Here is a 24,934-nt window from a genome sequence, read left to right as displayed (position 1 = left end):
TGCGTGACAAGAAGAGACTTGCTTAGGCCAAGAATCACGAGCAATGGACATTAGACCGTTGGAAATCTGTCCTTTGGTCTGATGAGTCCAAATTTGAGATATTTGGTTCTACCTCCCATGTGTTTGTGAGATGCAGAGTAGGTGAATGGATGTTCTCTGCATGTGTGGTTCCCACCGTGACGCATGGAGGAGGTGTGATGGTGTGTGGGTGCTTTGCTGGTGACACTGTCAGTGATTTATTCAGAATTGTTGCTAGCTAAGGCACACTTAACCAGCCTAGCTACCACAGCGCTCTGCAGTAATACGCCATCCCATCTGGTTTGCGCTTAGTGGGACTGTCATTTGTTTGTCAACAGGACAATGACTCAAAACACACCTCCAGGCTGTGTAGGGGATATTTAACCAAAAAGGAGAGTGATGGAGTGCTGCAGCAGATGACCTGGCCTCCACAATCACCTGATCTTGACCCAATTGAGATGGTTTGGGATGAATTGGACCACAGAGTAAAAGAAATGCAGCCAACAAGTGCTTAGCATATGTGGGAACTCCTTCAAGACGGTTGGAGAAGCATTCCAGGTGACTACCTCATTAGGCTGGTTGAGGGAATGCCAAAAGTGTGTAAAGCTGTCATCAAGTCAAAGGGTGGCTACTGTGAAGAATCTAAAATGTAAAATATATCGTAATTTGTTTAACACATTTTGGTTACTACATGTTATGTATGTGTTATTTCATAGTTTTGATGTTGTCACTATTATTCTACAATGTAGAAAATAGAAAAAATATAGACAAACCCTTGAATGAGATTCTACCACATTTGCACAACTCTTCGGGCAACATACTGTATATACAGATTTTTTGAGGTGGCAGCATCTCAGCATCCCACCTCAGTCTGAGACAACATTTGAATATTGCTGTCCATCAATGATCCCCAACCAAATTTACTGATCCTGACCAATTTATACAAAAACAACGGAAATGTTGCCCTAAGAGTAAAGTTGGTAAAATCTTTATGAAAATGACTCATAGCTGTGATGGTTTCCAAAGGTGCTTCAACCAAATATTAACTGGGTTGAGACGTATCCAATTAGGATATTTCAGTTATGTAGTTATTTAATTTTTATTTGGAAAAGGTTCTATAGCTTTCTTTCACTTCGGAACTGTGGAGTAGGCTGTGTAGACCTGTAGGAAAAAGATCAAATGAACAGGGCTGTGACTTGGAATTGGAGGTTACGGTAATTGACCAGGCCAATGTAAACAGTCACCGACGTACCTGTTCAGGGGAGGTCAGTTATTATGTTTCTACATTTGTTTACATGGATATGTGTCTTAATAAAACCTATTTGAAATAAGCTATTACAATTCGGGTATTATCATCCCATTTCGTTATTATTTTTCAGGTTAGTACTTATAAATATGAATCAACATATTAAGAAATGCCAGTTGGAGAGGATCTGTCACATTTATGTATTGACACAACATTAACAGAGTCCAAATATAGATATGCCTACCTTGTGCTTGTCTGTTGGCTTTTCTGCATATAAAAACACTGAATAAAGATCCTATTATGACGGGAAAAACATTCAAACAAAGTCTGATGGATTTTCTGCCACTTTTCCCAAAATATTTGCATGATGTTACAAACCCTGCTGTTGCGGTCATTCGATGGTATTGGCATTTGGTCTTCAAAGAGAATACGCCGTAATGACAGAAAGAATGTAGCCTACACTACTGACAATAGGCCTTTTATAAGATTAAATCATGACAGGAGCATTTGATTCTTATTGAAGAGATGGAGTCCAGACAGGCTACTTTAGGAAACTTTCTGAATGGACATACAGGCCTATAGAGAGAATCAGCTAACTCACATGCACACCGCTGTAAAGGCACCCGTCAATCAAAGCCGCCAGCGTATGTCGGACACAAGCAAATAATTCTCCCTCCCTTATTAAAACGTATTTAAAAAACCTAAGCTTGCCTTACATGCTTTCTAGACCGGGCACACGCGTGTTGATTTTGTCCATCCATACCAGATGCAGTCAGGACACGCAGGTTGACATATCAAAACAAACTCTGAACTAACTACATTAATTTGGGGACAAGTCGAAAAGCATTAAACATTTATGGCAATTTAGCTAGCTAGCTTGCTGTTGTTAGCTACGGTAATTTGTCCTGGGATGTAAACATTGGGTTGTTACTTTACCTGAAATGCACAGGGTCCTCTACTCCGACAATTAAACCAAATATAAAAGGGTAAACCGAGTTTGTTTCTAGTAATCTCTCCTCCTTCAGGCTTCTTCTTCTTTGGACTTTATATGGCGGTTGGCAACCAACTTTAAGGTGCATTACCACCACCAACTGGACTGGAGTGTGGACCTAATGTTGGACCTGGTGAATAGTCATTTGTCCGTCATGTCCATGGAGATGAGGAAGAACTTCATCCAGGTCATCCTCACGTTGCTCATCGAGAAGTCACCCGACGCCAAGATCCTCCGCACCATCGTCAAGATCTTGGAGGAGTGGGTGAAGAACAACCCAGGACTTACTCTGCTAATGATCTGTGGAAGAACAACTAGCCAGCAAGGCAACCTGGAAACCAGGAAGCACAAACCTACACAGCTGTCTTTGCTCTGTTTAGGCATTTATTCAGAGTAGAGTCCAGCAGAGAGACAGAATGAGGGGGCAGGACCAAAGGTGCTTCACACTCCCCCCTCCAGATGCTCTAAAGATAAATTAACTGAATCAATCTGCTCTCTCTCCCTCTCTCCTCTCCTACATCTCGCTCATTCCCTCTCTCCCACAGATGCCCATCTTTGTGAGAAGTCCATTCTGCTGGAGAAGATGATGACCTATATTGAGAAACGTTTCCCTTATGACCTTGAGTTAAACGCCCAGTTCCTGGCCCTCGTTAATTACGTCTATAGGTAATTATCCCCATTAATCACCTGGACGAGTATGCACGGCAAGTATGCTGGGCGCCATTACGCTTCTTCATCCATCGAGGGGGAGGGAGAGGGAAAGGAGGAGATGTGGGTTGAGAGAAAGAAGGGGTGGTGGAGTATGCCAGGTCACTGCCACACCATTCATCTATCGAGAGGGAGGGGGAGAAAGAGAGTGGTGGGTATTGAGTGGAGAGAATGATGGGGGTTGAGTTTGGGGGTCTTCCAGTGACAGGACTTATGGTTTGAGGGAGAGATGGGGTGAGGGAGGGTGGCAGAGGGGTGACAAGGCAGCCGAGCGAAAGGTGACTGACTCCTCAGCCCACTGCTTTTCATCCCGTATGGCCCTTTAAACACACACACACCACTCCTCTGTCCCTCTCCTTCAGTCCTCAAAACTTACCCCATCCCCATACCCAGTCTGCCTGTTCACAGACATCTGCTCTGTAAGTCACATGACTTTAAACAAGCAGTAAAACCATGATTGACACATCACTGTCCACATCACATAAAGATGACAGAATGACAGAGCAGCTGCTCCACAACCATGTCTCTGAATAAGTGATGATTTAGTAGCTTTAATATAATACACTCACTGCTGAGAGATGTTTCTGTTCCTCTCTGTTCTTTTAAATAGTACTCTTGAGGCCCATTCACCAGGGTTGTGGAATGATCTAGAAATGATTGTCAAGGTTATTACACAGCATCTAATGTAGGCTGTTAACCGGTTTACTATTCCACCAGGAGTATCCCCATCATTAAAGATAAGATGTTCCTTTTTTAAACATTTAGATGTAACTGCATTCTGTTTCACATCAATGACCTTCATCACCTCTTGTCCTCTATTTATTGATGATGATGCCATGATGCTTTTAGCTACTCTGTATCTTCATTCTTATGAAGGAGCTGGCTCCCAAATGCATTATCATGAAATACTGTGTTAGAGAATCAAGTTCCAGTTGTTAACCATTTTTCATTAGATATAACAAATGGTAACACAAATACATTTCAACCCTCTTTGTCCAATCAGGGACGAGAGTCTCTCAAGAAGTGACATCATGTCAAAGTTGGAGCTGGCCTTCCTGTCTGGACTGTGATGCACCCAGCCTCTGATCAGGGCTAAATTCTGTGAGGGGTTTGACCTGTACACGAAGAGACGTATCTACGAGAGGCTTCTCTACGTCTGCTGCTTACAGAACTGAGAGGCATTGAGCAGCCACTTCTGGATCAAGCAATACATCAAGGCAAGGAGACAGACTGGGACGAGGGGTGGAATCATGATGTCAGTTGGAGATTTGTTGAATATTCCAGTTACGACTAAGCCTTTTGTAAACAGGTTGCTGACTTCAGCTTTGAACCTGAACAGTTTGTACTGTTTTAGCACACAAACCTACTTCATACTGTGGTATGTGATTTAGCTTGTCTGTTCTGACTCTCTTGAAGTGTCTCCATAATTCTTTAGCCCCCAAGAAACTGTTAATCTGGCTTTCTGTGATCGCCTCTCTCTCTCTCTCTCTCTCTCTCTCTCTCTCTCTCTCTCTCTCTCTCTCTCTCTCTCTCTCTCTCTCTCTCTCTCTCTCTCTCTCTCTCTCTCTCTCTCTCTCTCTCTCTCTCTCTCTCTCTCTCTCTCTCTCTCTCTCTCTCTCTCTCTCTCTCTCTCTCTCTCTCTCTCTCTCTCTCTCTCTCTCTCTCTCTCTCTCTCTCTCTCTCTCTCTCTCTCTCTCTCTCTCTCTCTCTCTCTCTCTCTCTCTCTCTCTCTCTCAGCTGCAGGCAGTGTGTGAGCGTAACAGCATCATTGGGACCAGCTGCCAGGGTTCTATGCTGCCCTCCATTACCAATGTCATCAATCTGGCCGACAGCCACAACCGCGCTGCCTTCGCCATGGCAACATCAAGCAGGAGCCCAGAGAGAGAGGGAGAACAGCGATACCAAGGAGGAGGTGAGGACGCTACGTAAACAGAAGTCAAAGGGTCACATGGACACACACACAAACTAAGATGAATTTTGACTGACACACTATCCCATGTGTTTTTTCTTAGAGAGGAATAACATCAATTGCTCCCTCTTTGTTAACTTGTATTTCCTGCTCAAGCCAACTGTTTTCCACACAGATGTAATGCTGTATTCATAGCAGTATTTATATGACAGTCAATATTTTTAGTTTTCCCATCTCATCATGATGTGCATCTTTCCGAGGGGAAAGACTAAGTGCTTTTGCATTATGACAATCAATCACCGACCCTCTCCCATCCTTCGTCTTTTCTCTCCTCCTCCCTGTTCTCCAGGATGTGGAGATCGATATAGACCTAGCCTCAGGGGACCAGACAGCCATCCCCAACACCAAGGAGCAGGCGGAGAAAGACTCAGGCAACCAGCTGCCCATGCTCACCAACCACCAAGACAAGTTCCACGATTCCCTTAGAGAAGTCAAGGTAAGTTATGACACCGACCCTCGTCCTGTTGGTTAAAATCATATTCTTCTCCTCTGCAACCCTCCCAATTCATTTTAGAATTAATGGCTCAGTGCAGTCCTAAACACGATTTTCCTGTGTTTTATATACAGCTAACTGGTAAAATAAGGGAAACGCTTGGAAAGAAGGAAATTCTAAGCAAGCCTAAATATCTTATATTGAGTGATAATTCACTTAAAATGTGTGTTTTTTTAGTTCTAGTTTTTTCTTGCCAATGATGTTAGATAATTTAGCTTGGTAAGAATAGTATATATATACTGTATATATATATACACTGCTCAAAAAAATAAAGGGAACACTTAAACAACACAATGTAACTCCAAGTCAATCACACTTCTGTGAAATCAAACTGTCCACTTAGGAAGCAACACTGATTGACAATACATTTCACATGCTGTTGTGCAAATGGAATAGACAACAGGTCGAAATTATAGGCAATTAGCAAGACACCCCCAATAAAGGAGTGGTTCTGCAGGTGGGGACCACAGACCACTTCTCAGTTCCTATGCTTCCTGGCTGATGTTTTGGTCACTTTTGAATGCTGGCGGTGCTTTCACTCTATTGGTAGCATGAGACGGAGTCTACAACCCACACAAGTGGCTCAGGTAGTGCAGCTCATCCAGGATGGAACATCAATGCGAGCTGTGGCAAGAAGGTTTGCTGTGTCTGTCAGCGTAGTGTCCAGAGCATGGAGGTGCTACCAGGAGACAGGCCAGTACATCAGGAGACGTGGAGGAGGCCGTAGGAGGGCAACAACCCAGCAGCAGGACCACTACCTCCGCCTTTGTGCAAGGAGTAGCAGGAGGAGCACTGCCAGAGCACTGCAAAATGACCTCCAGCAGGCCACAAATGTGCATGTGTCTGCTCAAACGGTCAGAAACAGACTCCATGAGGGTGGTATGAGGGCCCGACGTCCACAGGTGGGGGTTGTGCTTACAGCCCAACACCGTGCAGGACGTTTTTCATTTGCCAGAGAACACCAAGATTGGCAAATTCGCCACTGGTGCCCTGTGCTCTTCACAGATGAAAGCAGGTTCACACTGAGCACATGTGACAGACGTGACAGTCTGGAGACGCCGTGGAGAACGTTCTGCTGCCTGCAACATCCTCCAGCATGACCGGTTTGGCGGAGGGTCAGTTATGGTGTGGGGTGGCATTTCTTTGGGGGGCCTCACAGCCCTCCATGTGCTCGCCAGAGGTAGCCTGACTGCCATTAGGTACCGAGATGAGATCCTCAGACCCCTTGTGAGACCATATGCTGGTGCGGTTGGCCCTGGGTTCCTCCTAATGCAAGACAATGCTAGACCTCATGTGGCTGGAGTGTGTCAGCAGTTCCTGCAAGAGGAAGGCATTGCTGCTATGGACTGGCCCGCCCGTTCCCCAGACCTGAATCCAATTGAGCACATCTGGGACATCATGTCTCGCTCCATCCACCAACGCCACGTTGCACCACAGACTGTCCAGGACTTGGCGGATGATTTAGTCAAGGTCTGGGAGGAGATCCCTCAGGAGACCATCCGCCACCTCATCAGGAGCATGCCCAGGCATTGTAGGGAGGTCATACAGGCTCGTGGAGGCCACACACACTACTGAGCCTAATTTTGACTTGTTTTAAGGACATTACATCAAAGTTGGATCAGCCTGTAGTGTGGTTTTCCACTTTAAGTTTGAGTGTGACTCCAAATCCAGACCTCCATGGGTTGATAAATTTGATTTCCAATGATAATTTTTGTGTGATTTTGTTGTCAGCACATTCAACTATGTAAAGAAAAAAGTATTTAATAATAATATTTAATTCATTCAGATCTAGGATGTGTTATTTTAGTGTTCCCTTTATTTTTTTGAGCAGTGTATATACAGTGCCTTGCGAAAGTATTCGGCCCCCTTGAACTTTGCGACCTTTTGCCACATTTCAGGCTTCAAACATAAAGATATAAAACTGTATTTATTTGTGAAGAATCAACAACAAGTGGGGCACAATCATGAAGTGGAACGACATTTATTGGATATTTCAAACTTTTTTAACAAATCAAAAACTGAAAAATTGGGCGTGCAAAATTATTCAGCCCCCTTAAGTTAATACTTTGTAGCGCCACCTTTTGCTGCGATTACAGCTGTAAGTCGCTTGGGGTATGTCTCTATCAGTTTTGCACATCGAGAGACTGACATTTTTTTGCACATCGAGAGACTGAGCTCCTTGCAAAACAGCTCGAGCTCAGTGAGGTTGGATGGAGAGCATTTGTGAACAGCAGTTTTCAGTTCTTTCCACAGATTCTCGATTGGATTCAGGTCTGGACTTTGACTTGGCCATTCTAACACCTGGATATGTTTATTTTTGAACCATTCCATTGTAGATTTTGCTTTATGTTTTGGATCATTGTCTTGTTGGAAGATAAATCTCCGTCCCAGTCTCAGGTCTTTTGTAGACTCCATCAGGTTTTCTTCCAGAATGGTCCTGTATTTGGCTCCATCCATCTTCCCATCAATTTTAACCATCTTCCCTGTCCCTGCTGAAGAAAAGCAGGCCCAAACCATGATGCTGCCACCACCATGTTTGACAGTGGGGATCGTGTGTTCAGCTGTGTTGCTTTTACGCCAAACATAACGTTTTGCATTGTTGCCAAAAAGTTCAATTGTGGTTTCATCTGACCAGAGCACCTTCTTCCACATGTTTGGTGTGTCTCCCAGGTGGCTTGTGGCAAACTTTAAACAACACTTATTATGGATATCTTTAAGAAATGGCTTTCTTCTTGCTACTCTTCCATAAAGGCCAGATTTGTGCAATATACGACTGATTGTTGTCCTATGGACAGAGTCTCCCACCTCAGCTGTAGATCTCTGCAGTTCATCCAGAGTGATCATGGGCCTCTTGGCTGCATCTCTGATCAGTCTTCTCCTTGTATGAGCTGAAAGTTTAGAGGGACGGCCAGGTCTTGGTAGATTTGCAGTGGTCTGATACTCCTTCCATTTCAATATTATCGCTTGCACAGTGCTCCTTGGGATGTTTAAAGCTTGGGAAATCTTTTTGTATCCAAATCCGGCTTTAAACTTCTTCACAACAGTATCTCGGACCTGCCTGGTGTGTTCCTTGTTCTTCATGATGCTCTCTGCGCTTTTAACGGACCTCTGAGACTATCACAGTGCAGGTGCATTTATACGGAGACTTGATTACACACAGGTGGATTGTATTTATCATCATTAGTCATTTAGGTCAACATTGGATCATTCAGAGATCCTCACTGAACTTCTGGAGAGAGTTTGCTGCACTGAAAGTAAAGGGGCTGAATAATTTTGCACGCCCAATTTTTCAGTTTTTGATTTGTTAAAAAAGTTTGAAATATCCAATAAATGTCATTCCACTTCATGATTGTGTCCCACTTGTTGTTGATTCTTCACAAAAAAATACAGTTTTATATCTTTATGTTTGAAGCCTGAAATGTGGCAAAAGGTCGCAAAGTTCAAGGGGGCCGAATACTTTTGCAAGGCACTGTATATATATATATATATATTAAAGTGAATTATCACTCAATATAAAATATTTAGGCTTGCTTAGATTTCATTTATTTGCAGTGTGAGGGATACAAAGTATATTTCAATCAATTGCTTCCACACAGGTGTGGTTCCGAGGATAATTAAGCAATTAACATCCCATCATGCTTCGGGTCATGATAGTATGTTAATTGGGCAGGCCAGTTTTTTGGGTACCATGGCTATGCCCACATCCACATGGCACGAGTGGTCCCTGAATGGTTAGATGAGCATGAAAATGATGTAAATCATAAATCATGGCTCTCTGTCACCAGATATCAACCCAACTGAACACTTATGGGAGATTCTGGAGCAGCACTAGAGACTAGAGAATTTTCCACCACCATCAACAAAACATTTATTGTGGAAGAATGGTGTCGAGTTCCAGACACATGTAGAATTTATGCACAAGGTGCATTGAAGCTATTGTGGCTCGTGGTGACCCAACACCCTATTAAGACACTGGTGTTTCCATTATTTTGGCAGTTGTTTCCACACTGAGGTTGGATAATTGTGGATAATGCCATTTTAGTGTAAGAGCTGTTCGAAAAGAAATCTCAGCCTGGTTTGGTGGGATTGTCACGTTCTGACCTCTATTTCCTTTGTTTTTGTATTTATTTAGTATGGTCAGGGCGTGAGTTGGGTGGGCAGTCTATGTTTGTTTTTCTATGTTTTGGGGCAGTTCTATGTTTTCGGCCTAGTATGGTTCTCAATCAGAGGCAGGTGTCATTAGTTGTCTCTGATTGAGAATCATACTTAGGTAGCCTGGGTTTCACTGTGTGTTTTTGGGTGATTGTTCCTGTTTTTGTGTTTGCACCAGACAGGGCTGTTTTGAGTTCTCACGTTTCTTGTTTTTTCGTTAGTTTGTTCATGTATAGTGTCGTCAATAAATTACAATGAACAACCACCACGCTGCGCTTTGGTCCGCCTCTACTTCACAAGAAGAGAATCGTTACAGAATCACCCACCACAACAGGACCAAGCGGTGTGGTAATGGGCAAAGGAGAAAGGAGCAGCGCGAGGAGGTATGGACATGGGAGGACGAATTAGACGGTAAAGGACCTTGGGCTCAGCCAGGAGAGTATCGCCGCCCCAAGGAAGAACGGGAGGCGGCGAAAGCGGAGAGGCGCTGGTATGAGGAGGCAGCGCGGCGTCGTGGATGGAAGCCCGGGAGTCAGCCCCAAAAATGTATTGGGGGGGGGCTAACAGGGAGTATGGCTACGCCAGGTAGGAGACCTGAGCCAACTTCCTGTGGTTACCGGTGGGCTAGAGAGACCGGGCAGGCACCGTGTTATGCTGTGGAGCGCGCGGTGTCCCCAGTGCGGGTGCACAGCCCGGTGCGGTACATTCCAGCTCCGCGTATCGGCCGGGCTAGAGTGGGCATCGAGCCAAGTGCCATGAAGCCGGCTCTACGCATCTGGTCTCCAGTGCGTCTCCTTGGGCCGGCTTACATGGCACCAGCCTTGCGCACGGTGTCCCCGGTTCGCCTGCATAGCCCAGTGCGGGCTATTCCACCTCGCCGCACTGGCAGGGCGACCGGGACCATTCAACCGGGTAAGGTTGGGCAGGCTCGGTGCTCAAGAGCTCCAGTGCGCCTGCACGGCCCGGTCTATCCGTCACCACCTCCACACCCCAGCCCTCCGGTGGCAGCTCCCCGTACCAGGCTGTCTCTCCGGCCCATCCGTCCAGAGCCTTCCTCCTCTCCAGCGCTGCCGGAGTCTCCCGCCTCTCCGGCGCTACCAGAGCCTTCCTCCTCTCCGGCGCTGCCGGAGTCTCCCGTCTGTCCGGCGCCTCTGCCGGAGCCTCCCGCCTGTCCGGCGCCTCTGCCGGAGCCTCCCGCCTGTCCGGCGCCGCTGCCGGAGCCTCCCGCCTGTCCGGCGCCTCTGCCGGAGCCTCCCGCCTGTCCGGCGCCTCTGCCGGAGCCTCCCGCCTGTCCGGCGCCTCTGCCGGAGCCTCCCGCCTGTCCGGCGCCTCTGCCGGAGCCTCCCGCCTGTCCGGCGCCTCTGCCGGAGCCTCCCGCCTGTCCGGCGCCTCTGCCGGAGCCTCCCGCCTGTCCGGCGCCTCTGCTGGAGCCTCCCGCCTGTCCGGCGCCTCTGCCGGAGCTTCCCGTCTGCCCGGCGCCTCTGCCGGAGCTTCCCGTCTGCCCGGCACCATCGGAGCTTCCCGTCTGCCCAACGCCGCCAGCGCCGCCCGTCTGCCCAGCGCCGCCAGTGCCGCCCGTCTGCCCAGCGCCGCCAGCGCCGCCCGTCTGCCCAGCGCCGCCAGCGCCGCCCGTCTGCCCAGCGCCGCCAGTGCCGCCCGTCTGCCCAGCGCCGCCAGTGCCGCCCGTCTGCCCAGCGCCGCCAGTGCCGCCCGTCTGCCAGGAGCCGCCAGTGCCGCCCGTCTGCCAGGAGCCGCCAATGCCGCCCGTCTGCCAGGAGCCGCCAATGCCGCCCGTCTGCCAGGAGCCGCCAGTGCCGCCCGTCAGCCAGGGGCCGCCAGTGCCGCCAGTCAGCCAGGGGCGCCAGTGCCGCCAGTCAGCCAGGGGCCGCCAGTGCCGCCAGTCAGCCAGGGGCCGCCAGTCAGCCAGGGGCCGCCAGTGCCGCCAGTCAACCAGGGGCCGCCAGTGCCGCCAGTCAGCCCAGCGCCAGCGCCGCCAGTCAACCAGGGGCCGCCAGTGCCGCCAGTCAGCCAGGGGCCGCCAGTCAGCCAGGGGCCGCCAGTGCCGCCAGTCAGCCAGGGGCCGCTAGAGCCCCTCCGCCCGGAGCAGCTGTCCCTCTGTCCCGAGCAGCTGTCCCTCTGTCCCGAGCAGCTGTCCCTCTGTCCCGAGCAGCTGTCCCTCTGTCCCGAGCAGCTGTCCCTCTGTCCCGAGCAGCTGTCCCTCTGTCCCGAGAAGCTGCCCCTCTGTCCCAAGCAGCCCCTCTGTCCAGTGGGGTCATTGAGAGGGGTGGGCATGGTGAGTAAGCCACGGAGGCGGACAATAAGGCGGACTGAGACAATGGGGAAGTGGGGTCCGCGTCCCGCGCCAGAGCCGCCACCGCGGACAGACGCCCACCCAGACCCTCCCCTATAGGTCAAGGTTTTGCGGCCGGAGTCCGCACCTTTGGGGGGGGGTACTGTCACGTTCTGACCTCTATTTCCTTTGTTTTTGTATTTATTTAGTATGGTCAGGGCGTGAGTTGGGTGGGCAGTCTATGTTTGTTTTTCTATGTTTTGGGGCAGTTCTATGTTTTCGGCCTAGTATGGTTCTCAATCAGAGGCAGGTGTCATTAGTTGTCTCTGATTGAGAATCATACTTAGGTAGCCTGGGTTTCACTGTGTGTTTTTGGGTGATTGTTCCTGTTTTTGTGTTTGCACCAGACAGGGCTGTTTTGAGTTCTCACGTTTCTTGTTTTTTCGTTAGTTTGTTCATGTATAGTGTCGTCAATAAATTACAATGAACAACCACCACGCTGCGCTTTGGTCCGCCTCTACTTCACAAGAAGAGAATCGTTACAGGGATGTAGTTTTGGCATGCATGTTGATATCACCAAGCGATAAATTAGTTAATAGACCAATAAGAAAGAGTTCCAAGCCTTGCTTCCAATAATAGCCCCTCCACACTCAGACCCCTCCCAGATGGTCCTAGCAAAATTATTGCTTGAGAAATGGCTCTTTGCTAAGAAATAATCTGTGTTTCTTTTTTAACATTTGAATTGAAAACAATCACAGTAAGGTACTTAATTGTTACCCAGAAATGATTTAACATTGCGATAAAAACTGCTGCATTGGACCTTTTGACTTGTTGTGTGTGTGTGTGTGTGTGTGTGTGTGTGTGTATATGTGTGTGTGTGTGTATGTGTGTGTGTGTGTGTGTGTGTGTGTGTGTGTGTCAGACTGGGGCATTGCTGAACGCTGTCGTGACGTTGTATTAGACTGTTGCTCATCGAATGATTAAAAGTTTCTAATTGCGTGATTAACTGAATCAAGCAATTATTAACTCATTAACCTGGGGCACCATGGGAAAATACGTTTTTATTGAGTTTCTATTTCCCAAATTAAAGAATATCAGAAAATCGATTTTACAACAACCGCTAATTAATCAGTTACCTCTATAATCTCGTTCTGAATGTCGCATAATCAGGGAATCTGCACGGACCCGGGTCTCACCAATGAGTTCGTACCACACCAATCTTAGTTGAGTATTTATTTACTAGAAAGCTAGAATGATGATAAAAGATACACATACACAAAAACACATTCTAGGCTATTGATTAGAATTTAGTATAACGGGCCAACACACGCGTGTGTGTTACCCAAAATGGGAATTTAAAAGAGAGAGAAAAAGAGAAAGTACATGAGAGAAATATACATTTGGGTGAATTTGTCAGCTATGCTTATTTTAACCCTAGCCTTGCCCCAAACTGCCACTCTTATGGGTCAGAATATAATGATGTAGTTACGTGGGGAAGGTCTCTGTGGATTCTCCGCGTGGACCGTTCAGGCTGCTCAATGACGCACATCTCCGGCGCACCTCTCTGGTCATCCTCACGATGTCAGTGTGCTTTTGGCTTAGGAGTCTGTTCCCTCGCCCTTGCTCTGGAAGGGCTCTTCTGATGACAGACAGCTCTGTAGCTCAGAGCTCACAGCGTAGGAATGAAACAGTGTAGATACCACGATTCGATGGAAAGTGGAGGTTAGGTGGTCCAGCTTGAATTCACCCGCTTAGACACAGCTACTCATCAGTAGCATGGGTAGAAAAATATTTCTTGTATTACTTGTGTTGCGTTTTGGGTTCGTTGACTTTTTAGACCTCGGCTGCAGCTTGGGTCACTTAGTCTCCTCTGTAAATTCTTTACTCACAGGTTTTATACCCTCGTGTCAGAAGTGGGCATAACCGCCTTTAGGGCAATTCTCTGGGCGTACCTAGTTAAGAGGCAAAGTGTCACATTCTGACCCTTATTTCCTTTGTTTTGTATTTATTTAGTATGGTCAGGGTGTGAGTTGGGGTGGGCAGTCTATGTTTGTTTTTCTATGATTTTTGGATTTCTATGTTTCGGCCTAGTATGGTTCTCAATCAGAGGCAGGTGTCATTAGTTGTCTCTGATTGCGAATCATAGGTAGCCTGGGTTTCACTGTTTGTTTGTGGGTGTTTGTTTCGTGTCTGTGTTTTACACCACACGGTACTGTTTTCGGTTTTCGTCATTTCACGTTACGTTTATTGTTTTTGTATGAGTGTTCAGTTTATGTCTTTAAAATAAACATCATGAACACTTACCACGCCGCATATTTGTCCTCCGATCCTTCTCGCCTCTCCTCTTCAGATGAAGAGGAGGAAAGCCTTTACACAAGGTCTAGATTTTACTCAAATCCAATTTAGACAACTAACTTCACATTTCATCTTTACCAAAACATTCTCTTTGATTTTGATATTTTCCATACAACATACAATGTATAAACATCAAACATACACTAGGTAAACTGTTGACTTTACAATGTTATCGTAATAACATCATCTATTAACCTTTAATAACAAAACAAAAATGACATACATTTTCATATTCCATCTATCGTCATGACCACCATTGTGGCTGACAGAAACCATTATTCCAAAGTCCCTTTATTTCATGTCCCTTTATTTCATTATTTCATTTCATTTCACAGGACAAAAGGAATTTGTCTGTGGCCTAAGATTTACCGGTGGCGTGAGGGGTCATAAAACCCCCACATCTTCAGACCCCTAGATCTCTCCTCCAGTGTTGGGGTTGAGAGATAATCTGTAGGGTTGTGGTCTCCTGTAACCTGACCTGATCAGGACAGTCATGACAACGCTCTGGTTCAGCTGTGTCATATCTCCACCCCCCTGGCCGAGAAGACCTGGGTACAGCTGTTCCCTCACCTCTGGAAGATCCTGTCTGACCGACAGCAACATTTAAGTACTGCCAGGTCAGTAAGCGGCAACAGGTATTGTACTTCCAGGCCAACCAGGTTAAAGGGTTGGCACCAAATGGCCAGGCTACGATGGACTGTAAAACTGTGTGCTCACTGGTACAGGTAGGGGATGGGGGGCGTGTTCAGAAGGGAGCAACGTTCATGTCAGATCCCTAGAAATAGAATAACTGTTATAATTCTAGTTCTATAACAGTGGCTATTTATGTTGTTTTTATCTGCAACTTTGAGATAAGCTATTTATTGAGATGAGCTATTTATTGAGATTATGTATTTATTGAGATTAGCTATTTATTGAGATTAGCTATTTATAATTTAGTGTGTAAGGTTAAAGTCAAAACCCTGGTTGTAACGCCATGATAGAGGTCCAAGGAACTAATGGCATTGTCTGTGACACAGGTTCTGGTCTGACAAGTCAGACCAGAACACACACACACACACACACACCACACACACACACCTCAGTGACATTAGTTTAGAAGGCAGTCAGCCTGACCTTGGCTGTCGCAATTCTGCTTTAAAACATGTAATTTCTTCTTAATGAGGAACCATTCATTTATGCAAAATATGGACGAAGATAAAAACGTAATGAGTTGAACAAACCAGATGGCTCCAGTATTAAGAGGCCCATTTAAAGGTCCTGATATGAAGTGATTGAGTTTTTAACTCTGGAACACATTGGGAATAGAACTAGACGTCTTAATGATGATGTTTGTCGCTCAGAGACACACAGGGGTCAAGACAGAAATAGGTTCCATATTTTCGCTGATAATTATCTGGTTATAAATATCTTAATGTGGTTATTGTAGCTGAGGCTGTCTCTGAGATGAAGCCGTGGTAGTTAATGGTGGCTTCCAATCAGCTCTAGCTTTGTTTTATACATTATATTGCATGCTTTTGGCCTTAGAAACACTCTTCTCTATCTGTCTTCTTAACTTCTTCAGACAAGGTTCCTTTTTTCTCAATTTCCGCCTGACTGACGTGTCCAAAGTAAACTGCCTGTTGCTCCGGCCTTGAAGCCAGGATATGCATATAAGTGGTACCATTGGAAAGAAGACACTTTGAACGTTGTAGAAATGTTAAAATAATGTAAGAGAATATAACACAATCGATATGTTAGGAGAAAATCCAAAAGAAAAACCAACCGGAATTGTTCTTTTTTGAGAACCCGTGCTCTTACAATGGAACGTATAGGGAAATAATTCAATCAAGCTCCCAGTATGCAATTACTATGGCTTCCACTGGGTGTCAGTAGTCTTTGTTCAAGGTTTCAGGCTTGTTTCTTCCAAAACGAGTAAGAAATATGAGTTTTAGTACAAGGACATCTGCCTGGAAATTTGTGTGCGCACACCATGAAGACAATGCACAACTGCTAATATCGCTTTCCTATTGAACATACTTCTTTCCGTATTAAATATTATAGTTTGTTTACATTTTAGGGTATGTGAGGATTGAATAGAAATGTATTTTGACTTGTTGAAACAAAGTTTAGGAGTAGATTTTTGGATTCCTATCTTGGCATGTTGAACGAGTGGATTACTCAAATCGATGGCATCAACAAAACAGACTTTTTGGGATGAAGGATTTTATCTAACAAAACGACACTACATGTTATAGCTGGGACCCTTTGGATGACAAATCAGAGGAAGATTTTCAAAATGTTAGTGAATATTTAATCGCTATTTGTGAATTTATGGTTCCTGTGCCGGTGGAAAAATAATTCGAAGTGGGGTGCCATCCTCAAACAATCGCATGGCATTATTTCGCTTTAGAGCCTACTGTACATCGGACAGTGCAGTTAGATCAACAAGAATTGATGCTTTCAACCGATATAAGACACTTATTTGTACCTAAATGTTTAATATCCATAATTTTTAGGATTATTTCTTTGAATTGCGCGCCCTCCAGTTTCACCGGAAGTTGTCCCTAGCCTTACTAACCCTAGACTCTCCTTCCCCTCTTTTCATCCTTCTCCTCCTCCCTTTCCTCCCTGTCATTCCCCCTCTCTTCCCAGGTCCTGTCAGGTGAGATGAGTCCGTACCCGTGCAGTGGGAGCCACCAGGCTCAGAGGGACTGCCCGCCCAGTGCCCTCAACTGCTTCGTGGAGGCCATGTCCCAGTGTGTGCCTCCTATTCCCATCAGGCCCTGTGTGTTGAAGTACCTGGGGAAGATGTTGGAACAGCAGGCCTTTGAGAAGGGCCTCAGCCTGCACAGCAAGCCCAAGCCCGAACAGCAGAGCATCACTCCACGACAACAGGTACAGGTTTTCAGACAACATCTTGTGCACGTTCAGTTCTATGAGATGAGTACATACAAATCAAATCAAATCAAATGTATTTATATAGCCCTTCGTACATCAGCTGATATCTCAAAGTGCTGTACAGAAACCCAGCCTAAAACCCCAAACAGCAAACAATGCAGGTGTAGAAGCACGGTGGCTAGGAAAAACTCACTAGAAAGGCCAAAACCTAGGAAGAAACCTAGAGAGGAACCAGGCTATGTGGGGTGGTCAGTCCTCTTCTGGCTGTGCCGGGTGGAGATTATAACAGAACATGGCCAAGATGTTCAAATGTTCATAAATGACCAGCATGGTCGAATAATAATAAGGCAGAAGAGTTGAAACTGGAGCAGCAGCACGGTCAGGTGGACTGGGGACAGCAAGGAGTCATCATGTCAGGTAGTCCTGGGGCATGGTCCTAGGGCTCAGGTCCTCCGAGAGAGAGAAAGAAAGAGAGAATTAGAGAATTAGAGAACGCACACTTAGATTCACACAGGACACCGAATAGGACAGGAGAAGTACTCCAGATATAACAAACTGACCCTAGCCCCCCGACACTTAAATACTGGAGGCTGAGACAAATCAAATGTTATTTGTCACATGCACCCAATACAACAGTGAAATGCTTACTTAAAAGCCCTTAACCAACAATGCAGTTTTAAGAAAAATGAAATTTTTAAGTTAAGTAAACGATAGATTATAAAAAAATAAGAATACAAATAATTAAACAGCAGTAGTAAAATAACAGTAGCGAGGCTAGTCGAGGTAATTGAGGTTATATGTACATGCAGGTAGAGTTAAAGTGAGATAGTTAACAGAGAGTAGCAGCAGGGTAAAGTGTGTGGGGGGGGGGGGGGGGGGACAATGGAAATAGTCTGGGTAGGCATTTGATTAGCTGTTCAGGAGTCTTATGGCTTGGGGGTAGAAGCTGTTAAGAAGCCTTTTTGACCTAGATTTGGTGCTCCGGCTCCGCTTGCTGTGCGGTAGCAGAGAGAATAGTCTATGACTGGGGTGGCTGGAGACTTTGACAATTCTTAGAGCTTTCCTCTGACACTGCCTGGTATAGACGTCCTGAATGGCAGGAAGCTTTGCCCTAGTGATTTACTGGCCGTACGCACTACCCTCTGTAATGCCTTGTGGTCAGAGGCCGAGCAGTTGCCATACCAGCCAGGATGCTCTCGATGGTGCAGTTTTCAGTCTCCTAAGGTGGAATAGGCTTTGTCATGCCTTCTTCACGACTGTCTTGGTGTGTTTGGACCATGATAGTTTGTTGGTGATGTGGGCACCAAAGAACTTGAAGCTCTCAACCTGCTCCACTGCAGCCCCGTCGATGAGATGGTGCTCGGTCCTCCTTTTCCTGTAGTCCACAATCATCTCCTTTGTCTTAATCACATTGAGGGAGAGGTTGTTATCATGGCACCACACAGCCAGGTCTCTGACCTCCTCCATAAAGGTTGCCTGTCATCCATGGCTGCTGGTTGGGGTATGTAACTATGTACTTGCTTTTTAATAACTGGATTTACCCTGTAACTCGTGTAGAAAGTTAAATTCAGTGTAACTACATCTTTGGAAAACTTTCCTCCCTGTCTCTGCAGGTGTTCTGAAAATTTGAACCAGTGGGAGCCTCTGACTGAGATCGCCCAGTCAAAAGGCAACATCAACCCCACCTGGTACTGGAATGTGCCTGGAGGGTCCCCAACTGGGGGGCCATAAAGGAAGCACTGGTACAGGTAGGGGATGCACACACCTTGACACAGTTATACACATATCACACACACACACACTGGGCTGAGATCCAGTTCCCTACTCCAGAACAGCTCGTAAATCTGTGAAAATGTCATTTGGCCAGCATTAGGGAGGTTAATTTATCTGCTTCATGTTTTCTAAAGCAGAGTATAGGGGGGAATGTGATAGTAGCTGACACATAACAAATACTCCCGGTTTCTGCTGAAAGAGACTTGGAAACGAGCCAATCTCCTGAGCTGACATCTCATTAAACTGTCTAGAAAAACATTTAACTAGCTACCTCTTTCGCTCTTTTGTTCATTCTCTCTTATTCATTCTCTCTCCGTGTTCTCTCTCTACGTGTCTCTCTCTCCCTTTCTTCTTCCTGCTTTCCTTTCTCCATGGTTTTGCATAGATCTAATATTTATGTGTCTGTGAGTGAGTAATTGGCCCAACATCTGTTATGTGGCGGTGGTAGAAGAGTAGAGCCGGCTTGTTGTGGTGAGGCTTCGGTACCCCCTGGTTCAGAGAGGAAGCCTGTCTAACTGAAGGGCCCAGCTCTGAATTAAAAAGCCTCTGATAAGGCCACCACTGTCTACTGGAGATTCATCACATGTCCCCTTGTCTGTGATAACTGCATGTTGACCGATCGCTGTAATTCTTTTCCTCATCGACAGACAGAGGAAAACACACAACTAATCATGTTGCCCAGGTTTGACTGCAGGCTCCCCTGGGATATTGCTAGTGTTGTGGTTAATGCACTCAGTGGGCCGATCAATACAGTCTCTCTGTCCACCTCCATGTTAGGCTGATTATTCATGACCCACGAAGGCCTTTAAAAATGATGAGGAGAATGAATAGAATAGGACATAGACTAGAACAGCTGGTGTGTTCTGTTAGAGTGCTGCTTTGTGTCAGTGGCATGAAGTAATTAACTTCAGAGATGCACACAAACAACTGCAGTCCAAATTGTCACAGCTGTGACACCACAGTGACACACATACTGACAAATGCACACTTGTTATGTGCGTGTATCATCTTGTGTTTTCAAAGGTAACTAACGTGTGTGCACGGGTAACGGGTTTCCCTTGCTGTGTCTGTAACCTGTGTCTGTAACCTGTGTCTGTCTGTCTGTCAGGTGGAGCTGAGCTGTCTTAAGGAGATGGTGTGGAAGGTGAACATGCACCGTGCTTACCTGGCTATCTGCCACCCAGAGGAGCAGCAGCCCAACTTCATAGAACAGCTGGTGGAGATCCTCCAGTCTGGCCATATGGGAGTGGAGGAGACTGCCTCACATCGTGTCCCATGTACACACACCAATACTTCAGGAAAGAGATGGAGGCAGACACACACACAAGCACCACCCAAATATTTCTGAAGTCTGAATCAAGAGGCAATAAAAGGCTGGAACAAATGTATTTTAAATCACTGCCAAATGAAGAGAGCCCATCAGTGACCCCAGCCAATTTACTGTAGAATGACACTGATAAGTTGTCTCTATTCTGGCAGTGAAGTGGGGAAAAACACTGCCCTGGAAGGCAAATAACAACCTTTTAGATTAGACATGAGTGAAACAGGGAGATAACGGAAAGAGAGACAGACTATGAGAGAGGGAAAGAAAGAGGAGGAAGGGAGGGATGGAAAGAAAGAGGAGAGTGAAATAGAATGGAAGAAAGGTGAGAGGGTGAGTGAGAGGAATGAAAAATAGAGACGGAGAAGAGGCAGTACGTTTAGACTGTCCGTAATTGCTTTCCCCCATCAGATAGTGTTTGATTAAATACCTGCTCCAAAATTGCATTTACATGATGAATGGACACTCCAAAATTAAGGTTAGAAATGTGCCATCAGCTGATATTAACAGATAATTGTAAGAATATTGTACCACCCAATTTATTTTGTTCTTGGGGATTTGATTTGGGGAAGTTTAGGACTTTTATCTTTTGAAAGCAGGTATTTGAATTGAGTACAGTTACATTTGCTTGTGTGTGGTCCATTTCATTATAAAAGCAGAGGAAAGTAACTGTTCTTTCCTGGTTAGTGAACTCTGCAGTTGTAAGTCTCTATTTCAGTACCATACACATAAAGCCCAGAGAAACTCTAAAACAAAGACTTTCTGCAGGGAAATAACTGGGATCAAAATGCATTCAGAATCAAGCCATCAAAATCCAGGACTTTTCAATGACTTTCGATCAATGAATTCACACCAGCCATATTGATTGTCACGTTGATTGATGGGTTGATATAAAAAAATATATACAGTGCCTTGCGAAAGTATTCGGCCCCCTTGAACTTTGCGACCTTTTGCCACATTTCAGGCTTCAAACATAAAGATATAAAACTGTATTTTTTTGTGAAGAATCAACAACAAGTGGGGCACGATCATGAAGTGGAACGACATTTATTGGATATTTCAAACTTTTTTAACAAATCAAAAACTGAAAAATTGGGCGTGCAAAATTATTCAGCCCCCTTAAGTTAATACTTTGTAGCGCCACCTTTTGCTGCGATTACAGCTGTAAGTCGCTTGGGGTATGTCTCTATCAGTTTTGCACATCGAGAGACTGACATTTTTTTGCACATCGAGAGACTGAGCTCCTTGCAAAACAGCTCGAGCTCAGTGAGGTTGGATGGAGAGCATTTGTGAACAGCAGTTTTCAGTTCTTTCCAAAGATTCTCGTTTGGATTCAGTTCTGGACTTTGACTTGGCCATTCTAACACCTGGATATGTTTATTTTTGAACCATTCCATTGTAGATTTTGCTTTATGTTTTGGATCATTGTCTTGTTGGAAGACAAATCTCCGTCCCAGTCTCAGGTCTTTTGCAGACTCCATCAGGTTTTCTTCCAGAATGGTCCTGTATTTGGCTCCATCCATCTTCCCATCAATTTTAACCATCTTCCCTGTCCCTGCTGAAGAAAAGCAGGCCCAAACCATGATGCTGCCACCACCATGTTTGACAGTGGGGATGGTGTGTTCAGCTGTGTTGCTTTTACGCCAAACATAACGTTTTGCATTGTTGCCAAAAAGTTCAATTTTGGTTTCATCTGACCAGAGCACCTTCTTCCACATGTTTGGTGTGTCTCCCAGGTGGCTTGTGGCAAACTTTAAACAACACTTTTTATGGATATCTTTAAGAAATGGCTTTCTTCTTGCCACTCTTCCATAAAGGCCAGAGTTGTGCAATATACGACTGATTGTTGTCCTATGGACAGAGTCTCCCACCTCAGCTGTAGATCTCTGCAGTTCATCCAGAGTGATCATGGGCCTCTTGGCTGCATCTCTGATCAGTCTTCTCCTTGTATGAGCTGAAAGTTTAGAGGGACGGCCAGGTCTTGGTTGATTTGCAGTGGTCTGATACTCCTTCCATTTCAATATTATCGCTTGCACAGTGCTCCTTGAAATGTTTAAAGCTTGGGAAATCTTTTTGTATCCAAATCCGGCTTTAAATTTCTTCACAACAGTATCTCGGACCTGCCTGGTGTGTTCCTTGTTCTTCATTATGCTCTCTGCGCTTTTAACGGACCTCTGAGACTATCACAGTGCAGGTGCATTTATACGTAGACTTGATTACACACAGGTGGATTGTATTTATCATCATTAGTCATTTAGGTCAACATTGGATCATTCAGAGATCCTCACTGAACTTCTGGAGAGAGTTTGCTGCACTGAAAGTAAAGGGGCTGAATAATTTTGCACGCCCAATTTTTCAGTTTTTGATTTGTTAAAAAAGTTTGAAATATCCAATAAATGTTGTTCCACTTCACGATTGTGTCCCACTTGTTGTTGATTCTTCACAAAAAAATACAGTTTTATATCTTTATGTTTGAAGCCTGAAATGTGGCAAAAGGTCGCAAAGTTCAAGGGGGCCGAATACTTTCGCAAGGCACTGTATATTGATCATCATGCACAGATTCTAACAGCTCAATGCCATTTAATTTCCAGGTGTAGACCCTTCAGAATGGAGAGACCCAATCTAGTGTATTATTTTAGGTCTTTATTTATGTTTGAAAGAAGTGATTAGCCATTAAAGTAATATGATTTTATGGCTCTGCCACCAGCCCTTGCCTTAATATGACGCTCCCTTAAGGTAGATAGTTGATAAGATAAGATCCATCTATCAGTTGCTGGCTTCTCGGACCTAATTTCAGATAAAGATTTTCCAATAGTCATTGTTAGCCTGTAGTACAGAGGGCTAATGACTTTGGAATTGGCCTGGACACACTACCTTTTCTACTGTCATAGAGAAAGAGCAAAAACTCTGCCAACTGTCATCCCTCTTTTATTTCTCTCCATCCCTCCCTCTTTTCTACCATTCTCTTCTTTTTCTCTGTCAACCACCTCTCTCTCCACCTGGCACATTTTCTCTTTCCCAATCGTTTCCTGTCATCATGGTTCTCGACTCCCTTTTCTTCAATTCTTCTTCACACCTTCTCTCTCCCCTCCCTAATCTTCAATTCTTCTTCACCCCTTCTCTCTCCCCTCCCTATTCTTCTTCACCCCTTCTCTCTCCCCTCCCTATTCTTCTTCACCCCTTCTCTCTCCCATCCCTATTCTTCAATTCTTCTTCACCCCTTCTCTCTCCCCTCCCTATTCTTCTTCACCCCTTCTCTCTCCCATCCCTATTCTTCAATTCTTCTTCACCCCTTCTCTCTCCCCCTCCCTATTCATCAATTATTCTTCACCCCTTCTCTCTCCCCTCCCTATTCTTCTTCACCCCTTATCTCTCCCCTCCCTATTCTTCAATTCTTCTTCACCCCTTCTCTCTCCCCTCCCTATTCTTAAATTCTTCTTCACCCCTTCTCTCTCTCCTCCCTAATCTTCAAATCTCCTTCACCCCTTCTCTCTCTCCTCCCTATTCTTCAATTATTTTTCACCCCTTCTCTCTCCCCTCCCTATTCTTCAATTCTTCTTCACCCCTTCTCTCTCCCCTCCCTATTCTTCAACTCTTCTTCACCCCTTCTCTCTCCCCTCCCCATTCTTCTTCACCCCTTCTCTCTCCCCTCCCTATTCTTCAATTCTTCTTCACCCCCTCTCTCCCCCCTCCCTATTCTTCTTCAACCCTTCTCTCTCTCCTCCCTATTCTTCAATTATTTTTCACCCCTTCTCTCTCCCCCCCTTTCTTCCATTCTTCTTCACCCCTTCTCTCTCCCCTCCCCATTCTTCAATTCTTCTTCACCCCTTCTCTCTCTCCTCCCTATTCTTCAATTCTTCTTCACCCCTTCTCTCGCCCCCTCCTTATTCTTCAAATCTTCTTCACCCCTTCTCTCTCCCTTCCCTATTCTTCAATTCTTCTTCACCCCTTCTCTCTCCCCTCCATATTCTTCAATTCTTCTTCACCCCATCTCTCTCCCCTCCCTATTCTTCGATTCTTCTTCACCCCTTCTCTCTCTCCTCCCTATTCTTCAATTCTTCTTCACCCCTTCTCTCTCTCCTCCCTATTCTTCAATTATTTTTCACCCCTTCTCTCTCCCCCCCTTTCTTCAATTCTTCTTCACCCCTTCTCTCTCCCCTCCCTATTCTTCAATTCTTCTTCACCCCTTCTCTCTCCCCTCCATATTCTTCATTTCTTCTTCACCCCTTCTCTCTCCCCTCCCTATTCTTCTTCAATTCTTCTTCACCCCTTCTCTCTCCCACTCCCTAATCTTCAAATCTTCTTCACCCCCTTCTCTCTCCCCTCCCTATTCTTCTTCACCCCTTCTCTCTCCCCTCTCTATTCTTCAATTCTTCTTCACCCCTTCTCTCTCTCCTCCCTATTCTTCAATTCTTCTTCACCCCTTCTCTCTCCTCTCCCTATTCTTCAATTCTTCTTCACCCCTTCCCTCTCTCCTCCCTATTCTTCAATTCTTCTTCACCCCTTCTCTCTCCCCTCCCTATTCTTCAATTCTTCTTCACCCCTTCTCTCTCGCACTTCCTATTCTTCAATTCTTCTTCACCCCTTCTCTCTCTCCTCCCTATTCTTCAATTCTTCTTCACCCCTTCTCTCTCCCCTCCCTATTCTTCAATTCTTCTTCACCCCTTCCCTCTCTCCTCCCTATTCTTCAATTCTTCTTCACCCCTTCTCTCTCTCCTCCCTATTATTCTTCACCCCT

The 24,934-nt window shown here is 45.6% G+C and overlaps 1 pseudogene; it reads left to right on the top strand.

Moving 5' to 3' along the window:
* LOC110503135 overlaps positions 1 to 24,934 on the top strand; it is a 172,971-nt pseudogene that overhangs the window by 55,007 nt on the left and 93,030 nt on the right.

The sequence above is a fragment of the Oncorhynchus mykiss genome, chromosome 23, assembly GCF_013265735.2.
Source record: "Oncorhynchus mykiss isolate Arlee chromosome 23, USDA_OmykA_1.1, whole genome shotgun sequence".
Lineage (NCBI taxonomy): Eukaryota > Metazoa > Chordata > Actinopteri > Salmoniformes > Salmonidae > Oncorhynchus > Oncorhynchus mykiss.
This window is presented reverse-complemented; position numbering and strand designations above follow the sequence as displayed.